The following is a 16,397-nucleotide window of genomic DNA, read 5'->3' on the forward strand; positions in this document are numbered from 1 at the left end:
AGTGTAGTCAGAAATTTCCGGCTGAAATTGCACACTTCCTTAAAAATCCGACCAAAACAGCTAAAAATTAAAATTTAGCAGGGTAATACCAAAATTTAAATAGTTACAAAACTAAAATAGAAAACAAGTAAAATTACAAGATTAAAATGGTTTTTTTTTCCCAAATTTCAAGATATCATAAATCGTGGTTTTAAATAGTTTTAAAGTCGAGCATATAAAATTCTAACATTCAAATTATTTCCTTAAAGGTAGAAAATAGTGTTTAGGCTATTCATTGGTAGTAAATGTATGACTTTGAAACGATGCCGATTGGGGGTTATCATACGTTTTCACGCATGTCATTCATTTTTCGATTAGGCTCAAACAAGGTACTAGGGACAATTAAATCAGTGGGTACCTTGAAAGACACAAACGATTTTCAAAAAAATTGTCTAAATCATTCCTAAGTCACAGTTTACCCGTATCTCGCGTCGAGGGTTGTCCGAACTAGTTCTAGAAAAATCTCAATTCACAATTAAATCACATGAATTTTAATCAGTGCAGAAATAACAATCATCAATAGTAAACGATGATTTTCAAAAAATTTCAAATTTTGTACCTCATGTACTTATCTATTCGTGAAAGCTCAACAGGGAAACTAGGAAAAATTTAATCCAAGAAAAATTAGGCCCAAATATCCAAATAATTCCACAATAATTTTTATGTTTGTATGTTTCAAAATTCAGATTCAAGCATAAATCACTAATTATATAAGCATTCATTCATCTAATTGGTTCACTAGTACAAAAAATTTTGTAGGTAGGTCAACGATCATGGCTTTTAGATACCAAGCAAAAATATTTTCATCATTGGTCAATTTTCCATTTCTTTCTTGATTTCTTGAACTTATACGCAATAATCAACTCACATCCACATAAAATTTCCCAACTCCACAACACAACAACAATGTTCATTTCAAATAATGCCATCCAACCACTGACACAACACAAAAAAAATCCTAAAATTTGAAAACAACTAATCTACAAACAAGTAAAGGCAGAAAAACATCAACAACAAATTTGTCATCAAACTCAAGACCCCCCAAACCTAGGTACATTCATTGTCCTCAATGATAAACAATAAAGAATAAAGGACATGTACCTTGAACGACGACTATCATTGGTCGTCGGCTTCATCATCATCCGCAGCATTTGCAGGGTCAGAAGGACCAAACATAGGTGGCCACTGTGGGCATGGAGGAAAAGGGTGAGCCGAACTAGCCGCATGAGGAAACTGGTGGCTCAATGCATCTGTAAAGCCCATCATGTAGTCCATGAACACACCAGTCATTTGCTGAAAGTGCCTGAAATCTTGGCGGTGCTAGCGGAGTTCCTCTTCAAGTGATGTGACACGGGCGTTCATAGATGGAGGAGCCACAGGTTGTGTTTCGGGGACGCGTCGGGTTGCGGCTCTAACATTGAACGCTCTCCTTGAATCTCATTCTCGCAACTCAGTTTCGGAAGGTAACCGAGAGGAAGGAGCACATGGTATGACAGCCGTGGGCTTTAAAAGTTCTTCATTAGGGCCCCACTCAACTCCCACTGCTTCACACAAATCGGTAATAAGAGATGGCAAGGCAAGCATGTTGGAACACGATCGTTCTTCGGATTGAAAAAAAAAGTAATACCCGGTGCAGCGAAAGTTTTAAAATTTTATATGGAACGATTCCATATGGATATCAAATTCCTACGATTAAAATTGATAATATAAAATTTAAACAATATAAATTTTACCTTAAAATCTTGAAGCGAGATTATGAACACCAACAGATTAAACTGCTCTTGTTGTATATCCTAGGAACTGATGAACGAACAATTCTTCAATCAGGTCCACAAACAGAAATTTAATCCCTCTGATAGACTGCACTAGAAAGTCTATCAGAATTTTCTACGAAGAGAAATAACAGATTTGATCTGTTAAACCAGACTGCAAATTCGAAATTCACAGGCTGGAATTTTCGAACAGAGAGAGGAGAGGGGGCGGCCACACCTAGAGAGAACAACTAGGGTTTTCGAAAATTTTGTGACCTCTGTTGTTTAATTTCTGTACTGCAATAACTTATTTATAATGTGGGCTGCTAACAGCTTAGGGCCCATTAGTCATAAGTTCAAGCCTGACAAGCAAAGCCCGCATGTTCAAAAATTAATATAAAATTCATCGTGACTCAGATTGATAAACCAATTCCACCAATGTGCACAGAAACCATTTCTGCATCTTTTAAAGTCAAGATAAATTTTCTGAATCCGAATTCATTGGTTTCCAAAAATGTCCATCACTATGTCATTTTAGGATTATCTTACTCCCTCTACTTTTAAATAAGAAGTCCCACTTCTTTATTCACTAAATTTAACTCTTTAAATTTAATTATCTCAACGGGGATTAGAAATCCATTACTTGTGTGACCCTCAATGGTTCAGGGATAAAGCTAGCCGTGGGCTCACAACTCCTTGTGACTCGGAACAACAATTTCCGACTTTCCCATCGAATCATGGTAAGAGCGCCTAGCAACATCGCCCCATGATTCCCTAGGTATCACTGATAGTGCCTGCAAGAACCAATAGATTTTGGTTAGCATACAGTACGGTCCCTTCATCCATATATCCCGATCGAATCAACAACCATTGGTAAATCGAGAGTCGTTCGAGATTCGATAACTATGCAATACATCTTGAAGATCAAATAGTGACATCGCATGTGCTACTAGGAAACCAAGTAACCTAAAACACATCATGTACTATGTCCAGAGATTCATCACACTAATATCTCCTCAGATTGCATAGGATATCCACACTCGCAAGTATGTGGTGAATCCTTGACAACAAAGGATCGAATCCTATATGTGTCGTAACTGTACCCAATCCCGACACCTGATGACCCCAATAGAGTCGGTAAATGAGTCAAAGTAAAGTACTAGCATATAGAGTCTCAACGATGTTTCAAGTAGTAAGGACTAATGGTGTACAACCAAAACCGCGGACTTTATCCACTCGATAAGTGATAACCACTTGGAAAGTCCGGATAGGGTAGTTCAATCATTCATCATATGAATATCCATTTGCATGCTTTGAACATCTCTATGTTCCATACCAATGAAACGTGGTACTCGGCATCGCAAACGCTAGTCTCAATCTCGAGCGATCCTTATCCTTATTAACGGACGGCTCAATTGACTAGGAACTGTTTAGAATATACAGTGACTTTAAGATGTGTTTCATGATATCCATCCCCATGTGCTACCATATCTTACATACACTATAGTATATTCAAGGTCTTCATCTAAACATCTTATAGTATGTCACAACATAATAATATGATAAAAAATAAAGTAAATGCCATTATAAAAGTGTAAATTATATTAAACAAAAGATTATTTATACATAGAGTCATAAAAGCCCTTAGCCACAAGTTGGCTCACCGGGCACCTACTCTTTCAATCTCCCACTTGCCCTAAAGCCAACTAGTCATACTACGTAGTCCCATTGCTTCGCGATGTTTGTCAAATAATGGTCCTGGCAAGGGCTTAGTAAGTTGATCAGCAATATTGTCTGCAGAGACCACTCTCTCGACAGTGATGTCTCCTCTTTCCACGATCTCCCGGATGATGTGGTATTTCCTCAGTATGTGTTTGGATCTTTGATGAGACCTTGGTTCCTTTGCCTGAGCAACGGCACCCGTGTTGTCACAGTACACCGAGACTGGACCAATAGCTTCAGGAATAACGCCCAACTCTTGGACGAAATTCCTCATCCAAACGGCCTCTTTAGCAGCAGCTGATGCCGCAATGTATTCTGCCTCAGTGGTGGAATCCGCTGTGGTGTCCTGCTTGGAACTCTTCCAAGAGACAACACCGCCATTGAGCATGAACACAAATCCAGAGGTTGACTTCGAGTCATCCACGTCACTTTGGAAGCTAGAGTCGGTATAGCCTTCCAATTTCAGTTCTCTTCCTCCATAAACCATGAATACATTCTTAGTTCTTCTCAAGTACTTAAGAATATCCTTCACGGCTTTCCAATGCATTTGACCGAGATTGGCTTGATATCTGCTCGTGACACTCAGAGCAAATGCCACATCCGGTCTGGTGGATATCATCTCATACATGATACTCCCTATGGCTGACGCATATGGTATGTGTGTCATTTTCTCTATCTCTTCATCAGTCTTGGGACACATAGACTTGGATAGAGAAACTCCATGACACATAGGTAGATGCCCTCTCTTGGACTCATCCATAGAAAACCTTTTCAATATGGTGTCGATGTAGGTTGCTTGAGTTAGTCCTATCATTCTCTTAGATCTATCTTTATAGATCTGTATCCCTAGAATATAGGACGCCTCACCCAAATCCTTCATCGAGAATCTACCTGATAACCATATCTTTGTTGACTGAAACATCCCTACATCATTCCCAATGAGTAAGATGTCATCAACATAAAGTACTAAGAATGTCACAGCATCTTTAACTACTTTCTTGTACACGCACGGTTCCTCCGGGTTCTTGATGAAACCAAAATCCTTTATTGTTTCATCAAATTTCTGGTTCCAACTTCTTGATGCTTGTTTGAGACCATAGATCGATCTCTAAAGCTTGCATACCTTATGCTCGCTTCCCATGGATGTGAATCCCTCGGGCTGCATCATATAGATTTCTTCCTTAATGTTTCCATTAAGAAATGTAGTCTTCACATCCATTTGCCATATCTCATAGTCATACCATGCTGCTATGGCAATAAGAATTCTTATGGACTTGAACATTGCGACTGGTGAAAAAGTTTCATCATAGTCAACTCCTTGTCTTTGAGTATAACCTTTTGCCACCAATCGTGCCTTGTAGGTCAGTACCTTTCCATCAGGCCCAATTTTTCTCTTATAGATCCATTTACACCCTATTGGAACAATTCCATCGGGAGGATCTACTAAAGTCCAAACTTGGTTTGTATGCATCGAATCTATTTCCGACTGCATAGCTTCAAGCCATAAATTCGAATCTGCATCAGAAATTGCTTCCTTGAAGTTTCTTGGATCACATCCAATGTCGGGTTCACTTTGATCCCCTTCAAGAAGAAAACCATATCTAATTGGAGGCCTAGAAGTCCTCTCGGATCTTCTAGTAATAGGCGTGTCAATCAATGGTTCCTGAGGTGTAGGATCATTATTTTGTATCTCGGGTTCTTCTCGAATTTCTTCGAGTTCCATCATCTTGCCTTTCTTATCCAATAAGAACTCCTTCTCCAAGAAGGTGGCATTCCTTGAAACAAACACTTTTGTTTCAGTAGGATGATAGAAATAATATTCGATTGAATTCTTCGGATACCCTACAAAATAACATAAGGTGGATCGACTATCCAACTTATCTCCCACTATCTGCTTCACGTAAGCAGGACATCCCCAAATCCTCAAGTACGAATACTTTGGAGATTTGCCATTCCATAACTCGTATGGTGTTTTGTTCACTGCTTTAGTTTGAAAGTTGTTCAACAACAATACCGCCGTTTCAAGAGCATAGCCCCAAAACGAAGGTGGGAGCTCAGTGAAGCTCATCATGGATCAAACCATGTCCAACAAAGTTCGATTGCGGCGCTCCGAAACACCATTAAGCTGAGGTGTCATAGGAGGAGTCCACTGAGAGAGAATCCCATTCTCTTTTAGATAGCTCAAAAACTCGGTACTCAAGTATTCTCCACCTCGATCCGATCGAAGTGCTTTAATCCTCTTACCTAGTTTGTTTTCTACTTCAGCCTTGAATTCTTTGAACTTTTCAAATGATTCAGACTTATATTTCATCAAATATAAGTACCCATACCTAGAATAATCATCAGTAAAGGTAATGAAGTAGGTGTGACCAAATTTTGTACCAATACTAAAAGGTCCGCAAACATCCGTATGGATCAAATCCAATAGATTTTGACTACGCTCAGGTTTTCCTTTGAAAGAAGATTTAGTCATTTTTCCTTTCAGGCAGGACTCACAAGTAGGTAGAGAGTTAATATCAGACATATCAAACATGCCCTCTCCCACTAGCTTGTTCATCCTCCTTGATGAAATATGACCTAGCCTAGCATGCCAAAGGTTTGCCGGGTTTTGACTATCGATTTTCCTTTTGTTCGTTGACCAGTTTATCAACATAATTTATTGGAACGTCTTTTAATTTTAAGTTATATAGATCGTTTTCAAGTTGTCCATTTCCAATCAAACATTCATTCTTGTAAATATTGCAAATCTCATTCACAAAATTGCAAGAAAAACCATCTCTATCAAGCATAGAAACAGAAATAATGTTTTTAATAAAGTCTGGAACAAATAAAACATCTCTCAAAAGTAACGTAAAATCGTTCTGCAAAATTAAATAAACGTCTCCCACAGCTTTGGCTTCAACTCTAGAACCATTTCCGAGCCTCAGCTGGGTCTCACCCATTCTAAGCTTGCGACTTCTTGTCATCACCTGCAAATCATTGCAAATGTGAGATCCACATCCGGTATCCAATACCCAAGAAGTAGTATTAAGTGAAACATTTATTTCAATATAAAACATACCCTTCGCAGTTCGCAACTGCTCTAGATATTCCTTGCAGTTACGTTTCTAATGACCGGGTTTCTTGCAGTGATGACAAACATCCTAGGACTTTTCCATGTTTGAAGCCTTTGTCTTGTTCTTCTTCTCGGGTCCGGTTTTCTTGGATGGGGCAGAACGTTTCTTACCCTTTGTACTTGGCCCCTTCTTAGTAGAAGAAGAGGAGCCCACCAAGAGAACCGGTTTATCCTTCTTTAAAGTGGCTTCATAAGTTACAAGAATATTGACCATCTCTTCAAGGGAGGCCTCTATCGTGTTCATATTGAAATTCACCACAAAACCGTCAAACGATGAAGGAAGAGAGAGAAGTAATAAGTCCACATTGAGTTCATGCTCCAATACCAATTCAAGTGTTACCAACTTCTGAATGAGCCAAATCAAGCGTACCCCATGATCACGGACCGAAGTCCCTTCACGCATGCGACACGTCATTAACTCTTTTACAGTAGCGAACCTTTCAGCTCTCGATTGAGCCCCAAAAAGTTCCTTGAGTTGTACGTGAATGTCAGCAGCATTCACGGTATCCTCAAATCGCCTTTGGAGTTCATCAGACATCGAAGCTTGCATATAGCATTTGGCCTTGATATCATGGTCCCACCATTTATCAAGTTTGGCCAACTCTTCCGGACTTATATCAGCTGGTGCTTCCTTCGGAGGAGATTTTTCTAACACGTAGAACATCTTCTCCGAGGTCAAGACAATCTTCAACTTACGGAACCATTCCGTATAGTTTGCGCCAGTCAGTTTGTTTTGTTCGAGAATAGAGAATAGTGGATTGCGCGAATTCATCTTAATGAAATACTGAAAAGAAACAGACAATAATCAGTGATTGTTTAATTAATTTACTAAGACATAAAATAGGCGAAATTTATTTTATGAATCTCACTCCCACTATTTTAACGATTTTACTACCCTCTAGTGAAAACGAGAAACATTTTCTTTAGTGGGAACATGGAGTCCAATTGACAAACTATAGTCCCGAATAATATCAGCCAACCATAATTTTCAAAAGGGAGAGCCCAATTGCTTCCAAAGCAACCTCCATGGTTTTTATCTCATGTCCAATAAGGGCCGAATAATATGACGTCGTTTATTGTGACATGTCAAGATGACCCATCAATATTAAGTTGTGATGGACGGTCGCCATGTGGATACCCAATAATATGAGCCAATCCCATGGGAGTTCCATCCAACTTACAACATGTGTCGATCCAATGTACAGCTTTTCGACGAACAGGCCCCCCCAATAATATGAGCCGGACCGTATCCGCGGCTAGCATCTCATACATTGATCGTTGATGGAAGGTAGGAACATTTAAACAATATTTAAATTTCCTTTATTTATCTTGATATCAATTTTAAATCATATTTAAAATGAGGGATTTTAATTTTGAAAATTTGTCTCATCATTTAAAATTTGTATGCTTGCGGGATTCATACAATTTAGTCTAAACATGCATACAACGATAATATCATATATTATATTTTAGGATGATCGATTCCATTACTAATCGACCCTTGGTTGCCAATCACGAGTCTATGTCCAATCCTAGGTGATATGCAAGTATGCAATGCATTCCTATTACATTGTGCTTCCAATTTACATTTCTTCAGTCTTTATCATTGCTTGCTGGTCCCACCTCCATCTTCAAAATCTCCCACTATTTCTAGTGAATTTACAATAAATTAATATGACAAATAAAGGGATACATTATAGGGGTGGGAACGGGCCATAAACCAGGCCCACTTTTATTACAAATGATAAAATCAAATTTGGGCCATAACCAGGCCCATTAATAAAACCCAACAATCAATAATAAAACCAAATGTAAACAACCTAACATACACCTATAATATTGGTCATGGCAATCGATCATCCTTATCCAATAATATTTAATTCCAAATTAATTTAAGTGGATAACATGCAGTGGCAATAAATTTAAATAGATAAAATCATATTTCACATATAAAATCTTATTTTATATACAAAATCATATTTTATCTAGTTTATCCATAAAATCATATTTTAAATATAAAATCCAATTTTACACATAAAATCATATTTTATTATCAATTGTACCAAAATTATTAATTAAAGATTTAATTTATTGAATTAAATTTATAAATTTCCAAAATTCAAAATTTATCCAAAAATTAATTTTCTTAAAATTTTGGGCTCAAACAATTTTGACCCATTGCCTCATGGACTAATCCAAACAATTTTCAATTGGTCTATGTTAGAACCTAATGGGGGGGGGATTTAGGTTCTATTGGCAACTTTAGCAATTTAAAGTGATTATGCAAGTACGCAAGCGGAAGACTTAAGCAATCAAATAAATAAGTGCGGTAAATAAATACGTAATGTAAATAAAGCTGTAAAAGGGATAAGAGATGTTTATGGAAGTTCGACGATAAATCGTCTACGTCTCCCCTTCTTGGTTAAGTCGATTAACCAAGGATCCACTAGCACTTCGAACGTCTTGGCCTTGATGGCTCCAAGGATAGCCTTACAACTTGACACGATCACCGCGCCGATACAACTCAACACTCTTGGCCTTAAGGGCTCCAAGGATAGCCTCAACACAACACTTGGCTTCACACTCAAGTGCTTACAACGATAGCACAACACACTTGGCTTCACACTCAAGTGTTTACAACAATAGCACAACCAACTCACAAACTATTTTTACAAACACTCTCAAATATATCACACAAACACTTTGATAGTGAGAAATTGCTTGCAAAGGAGAGAAGAGATGAGTTGGGATGTCTCTAAATGGTCTTGGCAAGCCTCTATTTATAGTTGGCAAAGATTTGAATTTGAATTTGTGTGCTTGGAGCGTTTATTGGGAAGCCAAGGAGTAGAGACAAAGTGTAGGCGCCGCTGCCTTCTTTTTCCAGCACTGAGCAGCTTCTGTGGAAAAATCATATCTTCCAATCTAACCGTTGGATTGATCTGAAATTTAAAATGAAGCTTTAAAACATCTGGATCTTCCATATGAACGGTGGAGATTTGATTCTAACGAGTCAAACATTTCCAGTAAATCTCGAAAGTCGCAAAATCACGTTCTCGCTTTTGTTCTGAGCATTACTTTTCAAAAATTCGAATCTCACAATCCATCCGTTGGATTGGCCTGAAATTAACACACAATCTTTGTAACATCCTGATATTGATCGTGATTGGTGGAGATTGGATTTGGATGCCTCCATCGATTCCAGTAGTCTTCTGAATCCGATACTTCAGCAGTTAGCTCCTTGCAGAAATAGCTACTGTTCAACATATTTGCAAAACTCATAAATCCATATCCAGCCGTTGGATTGATTTGAAATTTGGATACAAACTTTAAAACATCATAGAAATCCATGTGATCGGTGAAGATCGGATTTTAATAACCGAATCATTCCCAGTTATTTTCTGAAGTTGAGTCTTCATAGTTCATTCCTTACAGAAGTAAGTACTGTGCAGCTTTGTTAAAAAACTCATATCTCCATATCCAGCCGTTGGATTGCTATGAAATTTGGAGAGAAGCTTGAGAACATCCTGATCTTGATTTTCATTGTTGGAGATCTGATTTGGATGACCGGAAAGTGCACGGTGAATTTTGCAAGTTTCTGCTTTATAATATTGGCTTGTCCTTGTCCATTTCTTTTACAACTTCAAAGTAACTTCCAAGAATTTGATTGTTAATATGATCTAATCTGCAAAGTCTCACTTTAAATGGTTAGTAACAATTAACCGAGTTTTGTAATCATCAAAACATAATAATATGAGATTTGTTAATGCATTAAAAACATTAATCTCATAACACGAGATTTGTATGCGTTTAAGGCGTAACAATCTCCCCCTTTTGATGATCACAAAACTTGGTTAAATAGGAGAAATAAATGTACAATATTAAATAAATAATTTAAATTTGCACAATATAATTGCATGAATAAAACTCCTCCTAAATTAAACAATTAGTTAAGAAGAGTTTGTTTATCAAATAACCAATTTTTTTATTCTCTATGCATTTAAGCAAACTAACTCTCCCCCTTAGTTAAAGTATTTAACCAAACTAATTCTCCCCCTTTTTGTGATAATCAAAAAGACTGGAAAAATAAATGCAAAACATGATAATTAAATATGATTTCTAAAAAGTAACACATAAATTTCACATAAAATGTGAGCTTTATAACTTTGAATAAATACAATTAATTTGTATTATCCAAAATTATGTTGCTCAAATTTTATATTAAGCTCCCCCTTAATATGACATTAAATTTATTTATGTCCACAAGTGATTACAACTCAATCATGCCAAGTTCACCATGCAAACGAATAAAAGTATTTTCATCTAGTGGTTTTGTAAAAATATCGGCAATTTGATTTTTAGTGTCAACATATTGAAGTTCAACTTCATTTCGTTCGATGTGGTCACGAATAAAATGATGACGAATGTCAATATGTTTGGTGCGCGAATGTTGAATCGGATTCTTTGTAAGACATATGGCGCTAGTGTTGTCACAGAAAATAGGGATTTTTGAAAAAGAGACGCCATAGTCGAGCAATTGATGCTTCATCCAAAGAATTTGCGCACAACATTTACCGGCAGCCATATATTTGGCTTCGGTCGTTGATAACGCAACACAGTTTTGCTTTTTGGAAAACCAAGAAACCAAACAGTTTCCTAAAAAAAAACAGGTTCCACTAGTGCTTTTCCGGTCCACCTTATATCCACCAAAGTCGGCATCGCAATAAGCTTTTAAATCAAAGAAAGAATTTTTCGAATACCACAAGCCGAGATTTGGAGTATTTGAAAGATATTTGAAAATGCGTTTTAAGGCGAACAAATGTGATTCCTTTGGACATGATTGAAATCGTGCACACAAGCAAACACTAAACATAATGTCCGGTCTACTAGCAGTAGCATATAATAAGGAGCCAATCATACTACGAAAGGAAGATTGATCTACAGTTTTACCATTTTCATCCTTGTCGAGTCTGATTGCTGTGCTCATCGGTGTGGATGATGATTTTGTGTTCTCCATTCCAAACTTCTTTAGAATCTCCTTGATGTATTTGCTTTGGTTCACAAAGAACCCATCCTTGCACTGTTTGATTTGTAATCCGAGGAAATAGTTAAGTTCCCCCATCATACTCATCTCGAAGTGTTCCTGCATCAACTTAGAGAATTCTTGACAAAGAGTTTCATTAGTAGAACCAAAAATTATGTCATCAACATAAATTTGCACAATTAATAAATCATCTTTGTCATGTTTGGTAAACAAAGTAATATCAACAATTCCTCTAGTAAAGCCATTGGTAATAAGGAAAGAAGAGAGTTTTTCATACCAAGCTCGAGGAGCTTGTTTCAATCCATACAAAGCTTTGTTGAGTCTATATACGTGATCAGATAACAAATTATCAACAAAGCCATCAGGTTGTTCAATATAGACCTCTTCTTTCAAATCACCATTCAAGAAAGCACTTTTAACATCCATCTGAAATAATTTAAAATTTCTAGAGCATGCAAAAGCAAGTAACATACGAATGGATTCAAGACGGGCAACAGGAGCATAAGTCTCATCATAATCAATGCCTTCTTCTTGACTATATCCTTTAGCTACGAGCCTAGCCTTGTTTCTAGTGATGGTGCCATGCTCATCAAGTTTATTTCTAAACACCCATTTAGTACCTATCACAGGTCTATCATGCGGCCTAGAAACAAGATCCCAAACATTATTGCGTTTAAATTCATTTAACTCATCTTGCATAGCAATAATCCATGAATCATCAAGTAAAGCATCATCAACACATTTTGGCTCAACATGAGAAACAAAAGCAAGATGATTACAAATATTATTGAGAGAAGAGCGAGTAGATACTCCCTTTGATGGACTTCCAATTATCAGATCTTTAGGATGATCTTTGTGATGTGTCCATTCCTTAGGAAGTGGTGTTTCCTCAACTGTAGCATCTATATCATTTAAGCTTGAGGAAACCATCTCTTCTTCAAGTATTTCTATATCATCATTGTTAGTGCGAGAAATATTTAACAAAGATTCATCAAATATAACATGCATTGATTCTTCAACAAGTAAGGTGCGCTTATTGAATACTCTATAAGCCTTACTTGTAGTAGAATACCCAAGAAAAATACCTTTATCGGATTTGGCATCAAATTTGCCAAGGTTGTCCTTACCATTGTTGTGAATGAAGCACTTAGAACCAAAAGCCCGAAAGAATGAAATGTTAGGCTTTCTCACCCTCCATAACTCGTATGGAGTTTTCTTGAGAATTGGCCTTATTGATACGCGATTGATGATGTAACAGGCAGTGTTCATTGCTTCAGCCCAAAAATATTTTGGTAGAGAATGCTCACATAACATGGTCCTTGCAATCTCTACTAGTGTCCTATTTTTCCTCTCAACGACCCCGTTTTGTTGAGGAGTCCTAGGACAAGAAAAATTGTGACCGATGCCTTTTTCTATACAAAAGTTTGAAAAATTCTCATTTTGAAATTCAGTTCCGTGGTCACTACGGATCTGTTTTATTGAAAGATTTTTCTCATTCTCAACTCGTTTAGCAAAAGTTTTAAAATACTCAAAGGCATCATTTTTGTGAGCTAAAAACAATGTCCACGTGTAACGTGAAAAATCATCTACAATGACAAACGCATAAAGCTTTCCTCCTAAACTAGCGTTCCTCGAGGGACCACATAGATCTAGGTGGAGAAGTTCAAGGGGCATAGAAGTGGATACAAAATTTTTGCTTTTAAAAGATTCCCTTGTATGTTTGCCAAATTGACACGCATCACAAACAGAATCAAGTTTCAAATCAAGTTTTGGCATACCAACGACTAAGTCAAGTTTTAAAAGTTTTTCGATGGTACTAGGACCAACATGACCCAATCGTCTATGCCAAAGAATGTTGTCATCAACATTCACGGATACAAGGCTTTTTATATTTGATAAAGATAAATTATTTAAAGAGACCTTGTAAACGTTCTCACTTCTATATCCTTTGAAATTTATGGATTTGTCACTAATAAATGATACAGTGCAGTGTTGGGGAGTGAATTTGACTTCATAACCTCTATCGCACAATTGACTTATGCTTAGTAGATTATGCTTAAGTCCTTTCACTAGGAGTACATCATCAATTAGACAAGAATTAGATATACCTATTGAGCCGATGCCTTCAATTACTCCTTTGCTGTTGTCTCCAAAGGTGACAGTCCCCTTCTCCTTTGGTTTGATTGATTGAAGAAGATCCTTGTTCCCCGTCATATGTCTAGAACATCCACTGTCTAGATACCATATGCTAGGGAGAGCATTTTTCTTGTTTCCCTGAAAATAATTGATTTTGGTACCCTTTAGTTCTTTTGGGTCCACAATGTTAGAAAAAAGAGATACAAAATAGACTTCTAAGAGTTCAGTCTCTCATAGCAACATCATCGCCACTTTCCAAGAGTGCTCCCAGTAGTAGGTAGGGCATATGGCCACTTTAAAAACCTATTTCCTTGGACAGAGCAACGTTCAACAGGGAGACCAGCCGCAAGTCAAGGCATTTTTAAGCCGGTCTATATTGAACTCCCTTAGATTTTGATCTCATAATGCCGACTAATGAGTTGTTAAGTACTCTTAGGCCTCCATTTCATATAGCTCTTTTGAACATATTGATATTTCAATGATCTGCATTTATGTCTAACATGACCAGATTTGCAACAATAAGAACAAGTAGGGGTTGATCTCATTTTAGCTTTAGCTATTAGACTAGCAAAGTCTATAGACTTTTTACCATAGCCTATTCCTCCCTTATCAAAGCTACATTTCTGCATGCTAAGTAGGTTGTTCAATTTATTGCTACTCACATTGAATTTATCGAAAGATTTTTCTAAGTGATCTAAGTCATCCTTAAGTCTAAGGTTATCATGCTCCTTAGTTTCTAATTCCTTTTTAAGATTTCTATTCTCTTTTCTAAGAACCTTAACCATATCAAACATATCTTTATAAGCATGTAAGAGTTCATCGTAAGTAGGTACCTCGTCATCGTCGTCAGAGACGATGTCATCACTTTTAGCCATTAAGCAGAAGTTTGCTTCCTCGTCGTCGTCGTCGCTATTACTCCAGGTAGCTAGTAGGGCTTTCTTCTTTCCTTTGTCCACTTTCTTCTTGAGTGGGCATTTATTGGCGTAGTGACCTTGTTGTTGACAGTTGTAGCAGGTCACTTCTTTCTCAGGTTTCTTGTCCTTTTTGAATTTGTTTCCTCGCATGAATTTCTTGAATTTTCTTGCGAAGAGAGCCATGTCATCATCGTCATCTTCTTCGACTTGTGTAGTCAAGGCTATCCCTTTGTGCTTGACATCTTCTTTCTTTGATTCTTTTCTTGTGGACACTTCTAACTCATGGGTTTTTAGGGTCCCATGTAGTTGATCAAGATCATAGGCGGCAGTGTCCCCTTTGTTGGATTCGATGATGGCGGTTCTCTTTGCATCCCATTCTTTTGGTAGGGCACGAAGAGCTCTCCTCCAAACTTGCTTGGTAGGATATTGTTCTCCCAATTGTGCTAACTCATTGATGATTTGAGTAAGCCTTCGGAACATGGTGTCAACATCTTCGTTGGATTCCATCTCAAATGTTTCGTATTTGAGTTGGAGTAAGTCGATCTTTGTTTCTTTCACTTGGTTGGTGCCTTCGTGACATATCTCTAGCTTGTCCCATATCTCTTTAGCAGATGAGCACATCGATATCCGGTTGTACTCGTTCATATCTAAGGAACAATGCAAGATATTCATAGCTTTAGCATTTTGCGAAATTAATTTCATGTCCTCTTTTGAAAAGTCATCCATTCCCTTAGGAATTTCAACCCCATCAACTATTTTCATAGGTGTATAGGGACCTTTCACCGTCACTTTCCATAGGTCATAGTCTACGGATTGGATATATAGGGACATACGATTTTTCCAATACCCGTAGTTTATGCCATTAAAAAGAGGAGGACGATTAGTAGATTGCCCTTGAGCATAATCACTCGCTAGGTTTGCCATAAAAAGGATTTGAAAAGTATTTTCAAATGGCTCTGATACCACTTGTTAGAACCTAATGGGGGGGGATTTAGGTTCTATTGGCAACTTTAGCAATTTAAAGTGATTATGCAAGTACGCAAGCGGAAGACTTAAGCAATCAAATAAATAAGTGCGGTAAATAAATACGTAATGTAAATAAAGCAGTAAAAGGGATAAGAGATGTTTATGGAAGTTCGACGATAAATCGTCTACGTCTCCCCTTCTTGGTTAAGTCGATTAACCAAGGATCCACTAGCACTTCGAACGTCTTGGCCTTGATGGCTCCAAGGATAGCCTTACAACTTGACACGATCACCGCGCCGATACAACTCAACACTCTTGGCCTTAAGGGCTCCAAGGATAGCCTCAACACAACACTTGGCTTCACACTCAAGTGCTTACAACGATAGCACAACACACTTGGCTTCACACTCAAGTGTTTACAACAATAGCACAACCAACTCACAAACTATTTTTACAAACACTCTCAAATATATCACACAAACACTTTGATAGTGAGAAATTGCTTGCAAAGGAGAGAAGAGATGAGTTGGGATGTCTCTAAATGGTCTTGGCAAGCCTCTATTTATAGTTGGCAAAGATTTGAATTTGAATTTGTGTGCTTGGAGCGTTTATTGGGAAGCCAAGGAGTAGAGACAAAGTGTAGGCGCCGCTGCCTTCTTTTTCCAGCACTGAGCAGCTTTTGTGGAAAAATCATATCTTCCAATCTAACCGTT

This window comes from Henckelia pumila, chromosome 1, assembly GCF_033568475.1.
Source record: "Henckelia pumila isolate YLH828 chromosome 1, ASM3356847v2, whole genome shotgun sequence".
NCBI classification, from domain to species: domain Eukaryota; kingdom Viridiplantae; phylum Streptophyta; class Magnoliopsida; order Lamiales; family Gesneriaceae; genus Henckelia; species Henckelia pumila.